The 15872-nt window shown below is 44.2% G+C and overlaps 1 protein-coding gene across 1 annotated transcript in view; it reads left to right on the top strand.

Moving 5' to 3' along the window:
• Positions 1-10868: 10868 nt before the first annotated feature.
• The window catches only part of MVP (major vault protein), a 37634-nt gene continuing 32630 nt past the window's right edge, over positions 10869-15872 (top strand). The window contains exon 1 of the mRNA XM_030208881.1: positions 10869-10950. The gene's annotated coding sequence lies outside the window, so the exon portion shown is untranslated. The remainder of the gene's footprint in view (positions 10951-15872) is intronic.

Genomic DNA, 15872 nt, shown 5'->3' with positions numbered 1-15872 from the left:
TTAAAGCAGTCTTAAGTCTTTTGTTTAAGGAATGAGATTCCCCAAAGGGAGAGGGAAGAGGGCTTTTGGAATGAAAGACAGTTCTGCTGCAGTGTATTTTTAAAAGCTGCACAAATATATATATATATATATATGTATCTGACCCAACACAACATCATGCTACACATTTAATTCTGATGATTGGCTTATACCATAACAATGTTAATTACCCCCTGGGTTAAGCAGTGACTTTCCCCAGATCAAATGTTAAATCCTCAAGAGAAGATGGGCTCCTAGTGAGCCTACAAGATAATTAATATGATTCTGATCCCCATATTAGCATCCTTATGCAAGTATTTAGTCCAGTAAATTCCCAGGTTTGAGGGTCAGATGATTATCATTCTGCTACACGGATAAGAACATAAGAATAGCCATACTGGGTCAGACCAATGGTCCATCTAGCCCAGTATCCTGTTTCTAACAGTGACCAATCCAGGTCACAAGTACCTGGCAGAAACCCAATTAGTAGCAACATTCCGTGTAGAACCCCAAAGAATAGCAAGATTCCATTCAGAATCTCAAAGAGTAGCAACATTCCATGCTACCATGTCTGTCTTAATACAATCCTTTGCAATGTCAGAACTACAGACTAATCTTACTTCTAAACGTATCCAAAATATTATTAGCAAAAGATTACTAAAATTAATACATAAGACTGTCAGAGCAGGAGCAAATTAGGCACCACTTGTCTATGGCCGAAACAGTTGCAGAAGACATTGTCAGATATGCTCAATCCATCCCTTCTTAGGGTCCCCACAGAAAACAGATGATGTTATCAGTCATGGTTTCTGCGTGGCCCATACAGGACAAAATATGATGTCATTAGTCATCTGTCTTATCAGCTAGCCTGGCACAATATATTGGTACCCCTCCCCCCAGAGTCATTAGACTTCTGTCTGAGAAGAGATGGCATCAATAGTCACTGCCATGCATTGCCCCTCCCAGTGTCTTTAGGCCCCTGTGAACCCTACTAGAGTCAAAATACACTCATAATATCCAAAGGCACTGGAAGCAATAAATAGCCAAACAATTGCCAGAAGCAGGGGTCGGTGCTTGCTGGGGATGGGAGAACAGTGCTTGCTGGGTGATGCAATTAGATGTAGAGGCTAATATATTTATTGGGATTTATTAACTGCTTTTATGAAGAGATTCACCTAAGGCAGAGTACTCATGCTCATGCATTTGTGGAAATTAAAAAATGTATCACATTTGTTTTCTTAGTGCCAACCAAAAGGTTTTCCTGCCTTGAAGATTGCTCATATCGCTTCATTTATTTAGGGGCCCTTTTACTAAGCCGCGTTAAGAGGAAATAGATTTAGGAGTAATCTAAGAAAATACTCTTTCACCGAAAGGGTGGTGGATGTATGGAATGGCCTCCTGGTGGAGGCTGTGGAGACGAGGACTGTGTCAGAATTTAAGGAAGCGTGGGACAGGCATATGGGATCCCTTAGGAAAGGAAAGTTAGTGGTTACTGAAGATGCCATTTGGCCCTTATCTGCCGTCTATGTTTCTATTTTTCTGTGTTCTTACAAAGCATACTATAGCAGTTTGGAAAAGGTTACTGCAAAGGTGGGCCAAACCTGCCGATACAGAGCCTGATATTCTTCCGGTAACAATCAGCATTTTGCTGACCGCCGCCGGCATTACACCTGTTACTATATCCTCTAGAAACGAGTTCCAAAACTTAACTATTAGTTAAGTGAAAAACTATTTCCTCCTACTCGTTTCCTGAAGAAGGGTGACTAGCTGTGTGCTTTGAATCACACAGATGCTTATATTTACTTTTCATCCAATATCTTCAGTTTCAACTGTGCAAGGACCACTATCAGTACAATGTCCTTGATTTTCGCCTTGCATTGGCTCTCAATGTTGACTTCCATTGCTCATTGGCATTGAGACAATTCATCTTCTCCAGAGTCTAGGCTTGTAATAATTTTCCAGAAGCTGGATTCACATTTTTCAGACTAACTTTCATTCATAGCTCATAGGTACCATTCTAGACACAATACAGCCTTTCTGCTGCTGGATGGACTATACTACGATATATTTGCATTAGAAACAAACTTTGGCAAACGTCACAGCTAGGGCCTACTTATAGATGCTGGGTCGCATACCTGTTTCAGTGCAGTTAGTTCTTTTCCCTATTGGAAAATGAGATGGCTTCAATGGGATCTCAATTTCAACAGAACCAATGTAGCCAACCTCTTTTCACCATACTGCATCCTTCACTTCAGTTAGGAAACATGAGGATATCCAACAACATCATCACTTGAGGTGTTCTCTTTGATCTGTTGGAATATCATTCTGTCCTGATAATGGGTGCTTTAAACATCAAGTGGAGAGGTGGAGGTTCCAAGATAATGGCAGCCCAGTAGCAGTGCTCCCTTCCGGTCTAGCAGTGGTGACTATTTTCCTTGGCTGTGCTCACCTCACCCTCTGGTGGTCAGAGCCGGTGGCTGCCATAGACTGTCTTGCTGTCTCCTTACACATTCCAGACTTTCATTCCAGTCCGGTCCAGATATTCTAGCCCTTCAGACTTGGTTGCAAGTTTGGCAGCTAGCCTCACCCTTAGCTGCCTTGAGATTCCTGCAGTGAGCCTCAGCTGCTGATTGCATTTATTAGGCACCTGGCCCTTTCAGCAGGGCCTTTGCATTGCCAAGGGTTTCGAGGTAACCGGTGTGCAGTTGCACTCTTGCCTTGTTCTGTGCTGTGCTTATTTCTTGGTGCCTGTGTGTACTTTAGCCTTGTTCTGTTCTGTGTTTAGATCTTGGTGCCTGTGTGTACTTTAGCCTTTGTGTTCTCTGTTTGTCTGCTAGGTTCTGCTTTCAGTCTAGCTTTATTGCTTGTATGTATGTCTTTCTTAGTGGCTGCTTGGCAGCTTTCAGTCATTGCCCTAGTTCTTGTCTGTGTAGCCTAGCTTTGTGTCCTGTCTAGTCTGTCTTGTTTGGTTCCCTGTTCACCTTGGGCTTCTGCCCTACCCTGGTTAGTCAAGCTTGTCTTAAAAGTCCTTTACCCTATATAGTATCCATTCTTCCTCTGTTTGTGGCTGGTTGTCTTCAGCTTCAGTTCCCCTCCTGCTTGTGTCTGCCCTGCTTGCTTTCAGTTTCCTTCCAGCCAAGCCTGTTTGGAAATCCTGAATCCTGATTCCTATCCTGAACCCTGTTTTGGCCAAGCTTGTTTAACAATCTTTTCTAGTATGAGTTTCTTGGTGTTCCAGCCTGCCTGCTCCAGTACCAGCTTTCCTCTAAGTCCTGCCGGCTGCCTGCACCCAGGGGCTCAACCCCTGGGGAACAGCAGTCAAGTATAGGTGAAGCCTAGTTCCAGTCCGGTGTGTTCCAGTCCATGTGTTCCAGCTTGCTTATCTGCGTCTGCAGTCCCTGCCTTGCTGGTGTGTTAGCCAAGTGCTTTTTGGGGTGGTTTTGCCTGCCGCTCCTCAGCAGTGGCCCAAGGGCTCACAAATCCTGTTTTCCCTTGAAAGCTTGAGAGTTCTAACAAGCAGTTATTGTGAAGAAGAAGGGTAAAGTGAGGATTTTTCCCTCAGAACCCTTGCTGATGCTTACTTCTGCTGTCAGGACCTATGGATGTTTTTCTGACCCGCAGGGGTCTGGTTTCTCCAGATTTAGGGGGTCGAGGTTTGCCAGCTCCTCAAAAGCCGCTATCAGGTGGGGCAGTGTCGGGCGTTGGCTCAGACATCTCATTCACTCCCGATATGCAAATTCCCCCACCTCAATCTGGTTTATTGAGCTCCAGAAATTGTTCATTGGATTCCTACTTGTATTATTGGAGGAGTCCGCTGATAGAGGGAAGCCTGGATGAAGCAATGAGAGGTGTTGGATCTGTGCTGGAGACCAACAAGGCTTCTGTTATTGTGCGGAATGTTGAGTTAGCGGTGGGCCCGATTCAGCTTCAGAGACCCCCCCCCCCCCCAACTTTCATTCTCAAGTCCATTTGGAATGCAGTTTCAGACTTGGTAAGGCCCTGTCTGGGCAGTTTGCTATTATGAATGCCAATATACAATTGAATTCTATTAAAATTGAGCAGCTTCGTACAGATTTAAATTAAACTGTGCAGAAGGTGGCAGACAATACCAAACAGATTAAAATCTCTCAAGTATTGGCTATGTCTGTGGTAAAGGAGAACTCTATTCTAAAAAGGAAAATAGAATTTTTGAAAAATTCTGTGAGGTTTTCAAATTTAAGATTGATTAATTTTCCTAAACTTCCTCTGGTGTCTGCTAGAGATATGTTTCAATGCTACTTGAAAGAAGTTCTCCAAATTTTGTAAGAAGCAATGCCTCCACTCACTTGTATTTATTATTTGCCCCAGGCTAAGAAGGAACCTATACATGCTGTCCAGGTTGTGGTTTTAGCCTCTGATCCTGAGACTGACATATTAAATATATCACAGTTATTGGAGACTTCGTACTGAATCACTGGCTTTACCATCTGATCGTGAATGGCTGTTAAAACATTTCTTCAAAAAAAGAGGTGTTCCTTTCTTGGGTTGTCAAGTCAGGATTTTTCTTGACTTAACTGAAGAGGCACAAAGGAGAAGGAAGAATTTTCTTCTTCTTAAACCAGCTGTCCTCCAGTTGGGAGGTTTTTGTTTTTGTTTTTTTTTTTATAAATATCCTTGTAAATGTGTTAAGTGGAAATCAGTGTAATATATATTTATTGAACCCTCACAGCTTTCCTCTGCCTTTCCTAGTGATAAGAGATCTCTGTCTAGTTCTCCAGTTATGGCTGTTCCTATTGATTCGCATTAATTTAGTAATTTCTGGAGTTTGCTACTTTGCTTCTGCTTTTGCATAATATGATATGAATGTCATGTTTTGACATAGTTATCTTTATTTCTTCTTAAATTTCTTTTGAATTCCTCCTCACAGTGTTGTGGAGTGTATTTAAGTTGGCTTTGGCCTTGTTTCCTTATAAATATTTCTGTATTTCCTTCTAAGAGTTTATACCTTGGATTATGTTATAAATTGCAATAAAAATAAAATGAATTAATCAAACATATAAATGGCAAGAGGCGTACTCACTCGCAAATGCGCAGTAGAGACCCTCTCTGTCCTGCCCCCGCGTCAATACGTGATGACGGGGGCGAAACAGAGAGGGAACCTGCGCACCTGCGAGTGAGGGAACCGCCGTCGCCACCGCTCCCCCCCCCCCCAGGGTTGCCGCTACTGCTCCCTCCACCCACCCGGAGTCGCCGCCACCACCCACCCTCCACCCGGCCCGGGTACCTGGCTTCACTATTCAAACCCCCGGAAACGCAGCACACAGCTCATCTGAGCTGCCGTTGGCCTTCCTTACCTGCCTGTGTCCCGCCCTCGCTGACGTTACGTCACACGAGGGCGGAACACACGCAGAGAAGAAGGAAGGCCGACGGCAGCTCAGATGAGCTGTGTGCTGCGTTCCGGGGGTTTGAATAGTGAAGCCAGGTACCCGACCCGGGTGGAGGGGTGGCGGAGGCGGCGACCTATCCGGGGGGGGGGCTTTCAAACCCCCCCTTCCTTTACTAGCCCGTTTTTACGGGCTCAACGGCTAGTTAATAAATAAAACGTAGAGTGGGGAGTCCACTTATACTCCTACCTCACTCAAAGAACCTGGTCGAAATCCAAACTGCATTTCTACATCAATCACCTGGAGCTCTGAGTCATATGTTCTGCTCTTTGAGACTTTGCCCATTTCCTTTGAGGCTGCTCAGCCTCAGTTAAAAGTTTTTAAAAAATGGCAATGACTTGTGTCAACAAGCAAAAATAGGCAGCAAAACACTAAAGATCTGGATTTTTGCCACAGCAAGTAACATAGTAACATAGTAGATGACGGCAGAAAAAGACCTGCACGGTCCATCCAGTCTGCCCAACAAGATAAACTCATATGTGTATACCTTACCTTGATTTGTACCTGTCTTTTTCAGGGCACAGACCGTATAAGTCTGCCCAGCACTATCCCCTCCTCCCAACCACCAGCCCTGCCTCCCACCACCGGCTCTGGCACAGACCGTATAAGTCTGCCCACCACTATCCTCGCCTCCCAACCACCAACCCCTCTTCCCCCCACTGGCTCCGCCACCCAATTTTGGATAAGCTCCTGAGGATCCATTCCTTCTGCACAGGATTCTTTTATGTATATCCCACACATATTTGAATTCCGTTACTGTTTTCATCTCCACCACCTCCCACGGGAGGGCATTCCAAGCATCCACCACTCTCTCTGTGAAAAAATACTTCCTGACATCTTTTTTGAGTCTGCCCCTCTTCAATCTCATTTCATGTCCTCTCGTTCTATCGCCTTCCCATCTCCAGAAAAGATTTGTTTGCGGATTAATACCTTTCAAATATTTGAATGTCTGTATCATATCACCCCTGTTCCTCCTTTCCTCCAGGGTATACATGTTCAGGTCAGCAAGTCTCTCCTCATATGTCTTGGAACGCAAATCCCATACCAATCTCGTAGCTTTTCTTTGCACCGCTTCAATTTTATTTACATCCTTAGCAAGGTACGGCCTCCAAAACTGAACACAATACTCCAGGTGGGGCCTCACCAACGACTTGTACAGGGGCATCAACACTTCCTTTCTTCTGCTGGTCACACCTCTCTCTATCCAGCCTAGCAACCTTCTCGCTACGGCCACCGCCTTGTCACACTGTTTTGTCGCCTTCAGATCCTCGGATACTATCACCCCAAGATCCCTCTCCCCCTCAGTACGTATCAGACTCTCATCGCCTAACACATAAGTCTCTCGTGGGTTTCTACTCCCTAAGTGCATCACTTTGCATTTCTTTGCATTGAATTTTAATTGTCAAACCTTAGACCATTCTTCTAGCTTCCGCAGATCTTTTTCATGTTTTCCACTCCCTCCCGGGTGTCCACTCTGTTACAAATCTTAGTATCATCCGCAAATAGGCAAACTTTACCTTCTAACCCTTCGGCAATGTCACTCACAAATATATTGAACAGAATCGGCCCCAGCACCGATCCCTGAGGCACTGCACTACTCACCTTTCCCTCCGAGTGAACTCCATTTATCACCTCCCTCTGTCGTCTGTCCGTCAACCAGTTCCTAATCCAGTTCACCACTTCGGGACCTATCTTCAGCCCATCGAGTTTATTTAAAAGCCTCCTGTGGGGAACCGTGTCAAAAGCTTTGCTAAAATCTAAGTAGATTACGTCTATAGCATGTCGATGATTCAATTCTCCAGTTACCCAATCAAAGAATTTAATGAGATTCGTTTGGCACGATTTCCCTCTGGTAAAACTATGTTGTCTCGGATCTTGCAACTTATTGGCTTCCAGGAAATTCACTACCCTTTCCTTCAGCATCGCTTCCATTACTTTTCCAATAACTGAAGTGAGTCATGTGCAAAATAGAAGCAACTCATCTCTTCAGCCTTGACAATCAAGTGGCTGACAGATTGTCATGCAGCCTATCTTCTGAGCTTGGGGGACCCTCAAATAAATCTATCCACTAGCATCAAAAATACAAAACTGCTGCTTCATTGTTCAGTCTTCCTAACCCCAGACCAACTGGTGAAGGATGCTTTAGCAAATACCCTGGGACTGACCTCACTCTACACCTATCCTCCTATAGTATTCATAGGAAAGATGCTACAAACATTTCAACAGAACCCAGGTATGTTGATTTTCATAGTGCTCAACTGACCTCATCAAAACTGGGTTTCTCTGTTAAAGTGGTTTGCAATTTTCCTACGGTGCAGGCTTCCAAACTTATGAGTTGCAGTTCTTTATCTTTGTGTGCTATATTATGTATTTTAATTATTGTAAACTACTTTGAATTTTATGAAAGGTGGTATATTCAGTTTTAACAAACTAAATAAACTATTTGTTCCCCCTGTAATCTATGGGGAGCAACACACAACACCCCTAAAAGCCCAAACTGACCAGATGACCACTGGAGGGATTCTGAATATGTTGTAATCTTTTCATGTCTGTCAGTTGAAAATCTGAACATAATGTGTTGCAGTAATCTAGATGTCCTAGTACTAACATGCAAATTAATTTATGTAAAGGCTTTTGATTGAAAAAAGATATTACTGAGCAGATTAGTCATAATTTAAGAAAGATTTTTGCACCACTGATGAGATATGTAAATGAAAATCGAGTTGGTCATCAATAATAACTCCCAAGATCTTTAAGGCATGTACAATATTAACTTTCAAGTCTGCATATACAGTATAAGAGAAACAGGCAGTAATATTTCTGTGGACCCTGCTAGGGTCATAGCCTTTGTTTATCTGCATTAATTTTATTTTTGTGATTGTAACTGATCAAGCTTACTGTTAAGAGGCAGGATAGCTGAAGGTTGCATATGAATGGAGCCAACTCTGTGGGTGCAGTGAGTAATTGAGCACCCCCAATATTGAACAAATTGGTTAATTGTGTCCAGGGAGAGGTAATTTACATTGGGTTTAGCACCCCCAATAATTTTGAAAATTAATTAATAATTATCCTATATAATAATTCTCACCTCCAACATTCTGAAGCTGCCTGGGACCGTGGATCCCTTGGAGGTGGTGAGCTTCCGTCCGTAGATCAGTGACATCACAATGACACTGCTGAGAGAATCCAATAGCAAACAGCGACCCAGGCAGGGGGAGGAGTCCCTACTCCCCTGTCTAGGAATCAGATGTCAGTGCCATCCCCCTCGGCACATCATCCAAGCCCCTCCCCTGCCAAACCGCGAGCCAGGCAGGGGGAGGAGTAGGGCCCTACTCCTCTTTCTGCCTAGGAATCAGCTGTCAGTGCCCCCCCTCGGCGCATCACCCAAGTCCCTACCCCCCCTCGGCGCATCACCCAAGCCCCTCCCCCCTTTCTCCCCCTCCAGCCACCCATGTCCAGCGACCCTCCCCTCCCCTCGGCGCATCACCCAAGACCCTAACCCCCCCGGGGACATCAATCCCCTCGACACCCGCAACCCCCAATAGTAACCCTGTCCGGCCGCTGCTGCTTCTCCTGTTGAGCAGCAGCAGCCGGTACAAAAAGAAAGAATTAAAAAAAAAAAAAACCCAACCTGAAAAATGCGGCTCCGTAGACAGCCATCTGGCATTGGCTGTCGTCTTTGCAGCCGCTCCTCCTCTCCCCTGCACGTCACCAGGGCTGGTCTTAGCAAGTGCGGGGCCCTATGCAGACCAATCTGATGGGGCCCCATCCTAGCCCCACCCCCACCCTAGCTCCAGGGCCGGCTACCCCTCCCTCCGAGTTCCAGGGCCATCCCCTGGGCTCCCCAGCTCCAGGGCTAGGCTCCCCAGCTCCAAGGCCCCCCTCCCTCCCTCCCAGTTCCAAGGCCGGCTGGCCGGTCTCTCTCTCCCTCCCACCCACCAGCTCCAAGGCCCCCCCTCCCTCCCCGCTCCAAGGCCTGTCTCTCTCTCCCTCCCACCCACCAGCTCCAAGGCCCCCCACCCAGCTCCCACCCAGCTCCAAGGCCCAGCTCCCTCCCATCCACCAGCTCCAAGGCCCCCTTCCCTCTGAATTTTAAAAGTTACCTCGTTGTCGACATCGGAGCGGCCGGCAGGTAGCAGCAGCCGTGAAAAGCATGCGAGCTGCTGGGCGGCGCTTCAGGAGCCTTCCTTTCCCTCACTCAGCTCTGGTCCCGCCCTCAAAACGAGGACGGGACCAGAGCTGAACGAGGGAAGGGAAAGGAAGGCTCCCGAAGCGCCTTGAGCGCGAGGCCCTATGCGGTCACCTCGCCCTAAGACCGGCCCTGATTAGTGCTATGCCTCCTCTTCTTTTTTCTTTTCTTGTCCAGTGAGTGATTTTGTAGCCTGGGGGGCTTAGATCTAAAATTATGGGGTCCTTATGATCTTGGATCCAGGTTTCACTGATGAATAGTAGGTCGAGGTTGTCTGCCGTGATCCAGTCTGTTATTATTGTTGTTTTGTTGACTACTGATCTGGCGTTTATGTATCCCACTTGAATTGTTTGGTAGGGGTTGGCGAGGTTCGAAGTTGTGTTGATTTTTGTTAGTTGTCTGTTCTCTCGTAGTGTGGGTTTGTTGTGTCCTTTCTTTCCTTTGTATTGATTTTGTCCGTGTATAGTAGTTCTCCCATTGTTTTGGTTATTATTTTGGTGAGATGTATTGTATCTGAGTAGTCTGTTGGGCTTGTGTATTGTGGGTATGTTGTTGGTATCTGTGAGAGGGGTGGTTAGTGTGTGGTGAATTAAGGGTAGGGAGTAAATTAATAGGGGCAGTTTGGCGGTGTTCATTTTGGTGGTGGTACGCTTTGGGCTGTTAGATGATCGGGTATGATGGTTATTATGTTGATTGGTCCTTGTTCATAGGATGTTGTCCATGTGGCCTGGTTTTGATGCTCTACTATGGAACTCAATACCAGACAATGGGTTTTTCCTCCAGGAACTTTTCCAAAACCATTTTTGAACTCAGATATGCATATCAATGTATACCTATCTACATATAAAATAAAGTTTGATTGTTTAATATTAAAACATATTAGTTTCCGATGTGAAGAATTTGTCAAATAATGATCTTTCCTCCACAAATACTTTTAAGGAAAAAATTAAACAAAGACAAAAAAAATGAAAATTCAGCCCAACTTTTCATGTGTAACTCCAACAAAACGTAAGGACTTCAAAATGTCCAAACAAGGTGGGAGAAGAGCCGGACAAGGCTAGAGTTCAACACGGGGCTGAGAAAGCCAGACAAGGAAGTCAGCAATACGCAGAATAGACAGGCGGGGGAGGTGACAGTGTTGCAAGATGAAACCCTTCCTTCTTTCCTACCGGAATCGACTCTGCCACCTCCCCGCCCATTGAAGTTAAATCTCCTCCTCCTCTTGGTGCAGGGAACTAGGGAGTGGCTGTGCAAGACTTTTAACTTCGTCATCTCGGGACGAAGCAGAGAAGCCGACCTTGCAGGGAGCAAGACAAGCAGGTGAGTTTCGGACGGAGACCCGCACACGTGTATTCCTTTTTATTTTATTGATGACACACTGGGCACAGGCCATATGCAGAACCAGTGCTGCCATTAGAAATCTTTTCCAGGTTCAGTTTTGGACTGAGACGAGAAAAAGAAGAGAGGGTAGGATTGTCGAGAGTTGGAGGGCTGGGAACTGTTCTGCGAGGGCGATGAGAGAACTAGTTGGGACGGGAGTGGAGCATTGACAGTATGGACACTCCAGTCCAGCAAAAAAGGAGGAAGTAAGTTTTAAAAAAAGGTTCCAGGCTAGTGAGTTGGCGAAACATTACAGGGAGAGAGTCCGGTATGGGCCTTGGAGCAGTAGTTGGCTTGTTGTGTGGCAAACAGGAAAGAGTTAACTTACATTCCGATCCCCAATCCCTCACTCCCCTTTATGGGTTTGTAACCCAGCCAATACCACGCCCTAGAACACCATAAATCGTTTTGCAATATTCACAGTTTGACTGTATTCAGGTTTGCAGTTTTATTTCCTGGGCGCCTCTTTTTGTCATATAATATATTGTTTCTGTTTTATACTGTCTGTGTCTGTGAGTGATGTGTATTCTGAATGGCATTCATCTTCCCCTCCCTCCCCTCTCTACCTGTATCACTAAATGTCTGCATCCAGAGTTAGGGGTAAGGGAAAGAGGAACTAGAAAAGGTGCAAGGAGAAGTTCCCCAACCTAGTGTTAACCTTGCCCGCCCCTCAGTCAGGGCAGCCAGCTAAGCTCCCCAAACCAATTACCCAGGACCAGGGGTCATAAAATGGATTGTACTTCAGGGAGCTGGGCGCAGACCGGTAGGCAGAAGGGTAATTTCTCTGGGACACTTTCAAGTCCACTCTTGTTCAAGAACAACTAGCAGTCGTTGAGTTAAACTTCAACTGGCTTTACTTAATAGCGACTTGGAAAAGAGTTTAAAACCACAAATTAATATGTACAGTTAGGGCTTATAACAGTTCCAGGTCAGCTTCAGACATCATCTCCAAATCGCCAAAAGAAATGCAAGCAGTCTTTAATCATCTCCAATAGTTTCCTCTATACTTCTCTCATCCCAGATCAGGAATTCCTTCGAGCATCCACCAAATGTCCTGCTAGAAGTGAGGCTCCCTCTTCTCTTACCCGCGGTGAATTTTCCCCCGGGCACCACTCCTTGTTCCTGTCAGGAACTTCTCTCTCTTATCTGCACCCTTCTCCTCCACCGCTAACTCCAGACTCCATTCCTTTTATCGTGCTGCACCATATTTATTTATTGTGAACATTTATATCCCACATATTCCCACTAAGGCAGGCTCTATGTGGCGTACAATGTCAGGAGAAAGTACAACACACATGCCTGGAATAAACTTCCTGAGCCGGTTGGTCACGCTGCATCTCTGGCCGTCTTCAAATCTAGGTTAAAGCCCACCTTTTTGATGCTGCTTTTAACTCCTAACCCTTACTTACCTGTTCAGTACCCTTATTTTATCATCCCCACCTTAGTAATTACCTTATCTCTTATTTGTCCTGTTTGTCTGGCCTAATTAGATTGTAAGCTCTGTCGAGTAGGGACTGTCTCCTCATGTTCAAGTGTACAGCGCTGCGTACATCTAGTAGCGCTATAGAAATGACTAGTAGTAGTGTAAGGCACCCTCTGCCCTGTGGCAGAAGCTTCATTCACTGAATACCCATAAGTCCAAGACTTCCCCCTCGGTACTTAGGTCTCGGCAGGGTTGGACAATCAGACCACATTCTTTTCAGACCCACTCCTTTTATTAACTCCTGGTCCTGGCCAAATGTGCTGGCCCTTCCCATGTCCACCCACCAATCCTAGCCCTTGTTTCCTTAGTGATCTCCCTCCCCCTGCCCTAAACCAGGGGCATTTTGTTGGGGGGGGGGTCACACTAGTAAACGATAATCAATACTCTGAAGTAGCTCTAGTTTTGTTAGATTGACAACAGAGGAAGTGGCTCAACATATTTTAAACATTTACCTCAGGAAATAAATACAAATCAGAAAAGGTTTTGTTTGACATTCCAAGTTAATTCTCTTCAAACGTTTGGCTCTGTTATCATGCTTTAATAATGCAGCAGGCAACTAAATAATAGTTGTTGAGAGACCAACTCATATTTTTTTTCTGTACTAGTCTAGATTAAAAAAAAAAGGCCCATTTTACTGTTGCCATTTTGGACATAGCTGGACTTGCTGTGCTAAACTTCACTCTGATATGCAGCTTCACAGAACTTCCATCTACCGCACTACAGACAGGCCCTGTGACTCAGGATGGTTTTGTGGACATTAAGGGGCCCTTTTACTAAAGGGTTGGCGTGCAGCAACCTGGAACTACTGCAGGAGCCCGGCAGTAGTTCCCATCCCCAGCGTGGACCATTTCTGGCGCTAAAGGAATTTTTCCAATTTTTGTAGTGCTGGAATTAACTGGCAGCAATTGCTGCCCGGTTACCACCGGGTTAGCATGGGAGCCCCTATCGCCATCTTAGTGGGTGGCGGTAAGGGCTCTGCACCGAAATGGCCGTGCGGTAAGTGGTTCACTTACTGCACAGCCATTTCTTTTTGTCAAGAATGGACAGCCTTTTACCCGCTGTGGTAAAAGGAGGCCTCAGAGCATGTCAAATGCACACGCTGACACTAGCACAGGCCCCCTTTTACCACTGCTTAGTAAAAGGGCCCCTAAGTTATTTTTAAAGATGTTATTTACTGACTGTCAGTACCATTGTAAATTTAGATGTAGTTCAACCATCAATTGTGAAATCAATGAACGAAATAAGGAATTAACTGTTTCATCCTATCTGCTATCTGCCTAGGAATTATGCCTATCTTTTTGAAAACAGATTGCGTGAAGCCCATCATTAAACATTCATCTTTGGATAATTATAGACTCATTTCATCACTACCTTTTCTCTCAAAACTAAAAGGTGGTTTATGACAATATTACTGAATTTTTTTATTGCGAATGATTTACTAGATAATGATCAATTTGGACAGAACCATGATACAGAAACATTCAACTACTGCAACTCCATTTATGCATGAATTAAAGGCGGCCTTATCAAAAAATTACAAACTGCTCAAAATACCGCTGCACACCTCATATGTAGATCACCTCGCTTCGCCAAAGCAACTCCTCTTCTGTATAACCTGCACTGGTTACCAATAAAAGATAGATAGAATATCTTTCAAGTTCTGTGTTTTTATTCATCAAATTCTATGTGGTTCTGCTCCAGGATGTATGAACAATCTCAGTGAATTACTCCTACGTAATGCCATTTCCTCATCCAGAGAGTATCTCATTCTGCATTTCCCTATTTGTAGGAATGTAATGTATAAAACAATTCACAATGCCAGATTCACATATGAAGGTACTAAAATTTGGAATTCTCTACCAAAAACAAGTAAATGCACAGATGATTTACTTGTCCTTCAGAAACCTAATGAAAACTCTTTTTTTCAATTTAGCCTTTCAGAAAACAAAAATTTTTTATTTGAACATTATCCATTCATACAATTAATTTCATTTCTTCTTTCCTCCCTAATCCTATCTAGCCCTAATTGTACCCATATTTATTCATCCTCTTCTTTGTTTACAAACTTAATTATGATTTAATCATCATCTCTATCCATCAACCCATAAGAACAGTTGCATCCAGGTTTTCACCACGTTATATTTGTTTTACAAAGCCAATGTTACATTATTTATTGTACTTTATAATCTGTTTATATAATTTTTAATATATCATTAATTTAATTATTGTGTAAGCCACATTGAATCTGAGTCCCTCTCAGGCTAATGTGGGGTAAAAGTGTCATAAATAAATTTATTGATCTCATTGTTGAATATAGTGGGCTTTCACAAAGGAAAAAGGTTGTTGCTGGTAACTTTAGTATTACAGCAGCATTTGATAATATTGATTATCAAATTTTATTGAACCATTTGCAGTCAGTTGGTCTAAGTGGAACAGTATTTCGATGGTTTGGTTCAGAGGAAATACTTAGGCCTTAGTTTGCCTGTTGTGTCTGTTTCTTTGGTTGAATGATTCTTTTCTATTTATATTTTGGTGTTCCTTTCCATTTTATTCATATTATAGTTTTTTTTTTATGTGAACCGCTGCAACTTTCTCTAGAAGTGGTGGTATATAAAGTTTTCAAATAAACATTATATAGACTGTTAGGCTGTCTAGGCCTTCAGTTTTGATTCTATGCTAATGACAAATGGCTAAGATTCAAATGATGTTATTGTTGGGGTATCCTCCTGCTGATGTTCCATCTAATATCGGTATTGATAATGAATCAATTTCAGTGGTTTTTCAGCTCCGTAACATGGGAATGATCCTGGACTCCAGGCTAGAGAATTATATGGTGACAGAAATTTCACCCATCCCTGCCATCCCCACTGGAATCTCCTCTATCCCCACAAGTAATCTTCTCCATCTCTGCCCATCCCCTATGCTAAAATAACCTGAAGATTTTTGAATTAAAGTTCCTTGGACACCATTTGCAAGAGACTCCTCTTCTTCTTTCCTCTACAGTTTTATATATGTGGTATACTCTATCTATCTGTGGAGGTTTTCCTCTGTTGTTGTGACTATCTTGTGGCAAAATAACCCAACTCAACAGTAGGCCATGTTGGTAACTTCCCTCCTCAGTGCTTATGGGGATTTCAATGCTAGCAACCGTATCCATTAATTTTTGTAATGCTATTATGATTGCTAAGCTAGCTTAGAAACACAAGGAAAGGATAGGTAAGCTGGCCTGGCACTACACTTCGTGGGAACCCCAAAGGAATTGTGTCCATCCCCACAGACCTGGAGGGGTCTCTACAGGAGTCCTGTGGGCCTGGAAGGGATCCCTAGGATTCCCGCTAACCCCATGCAGCTCTCTACTCCAAGCTGACTATGATGCATT

The sequence above is a fragment of the Microcaecilia unicolor genome, chromosome 7 (genome assembly GCF_901765095.1).
Source record: "Microcaecilia unicolor chromosome 7, aMicUni1.1, whole genome shotgun sequence".
In the NCBI taxonomy this organism is placed as follows: Eukaryota; Metazoa; Chordata; class Amphibia; order Gymnophiona; family Siphonopidae; genus Microcaecilia; species Microcaecilia unicolor.
The sequence above is the reverse complement of the archived record's forward strand: the minus strand, read 5'-3'. Positions and strand labels throughout refer to the sequence as shown.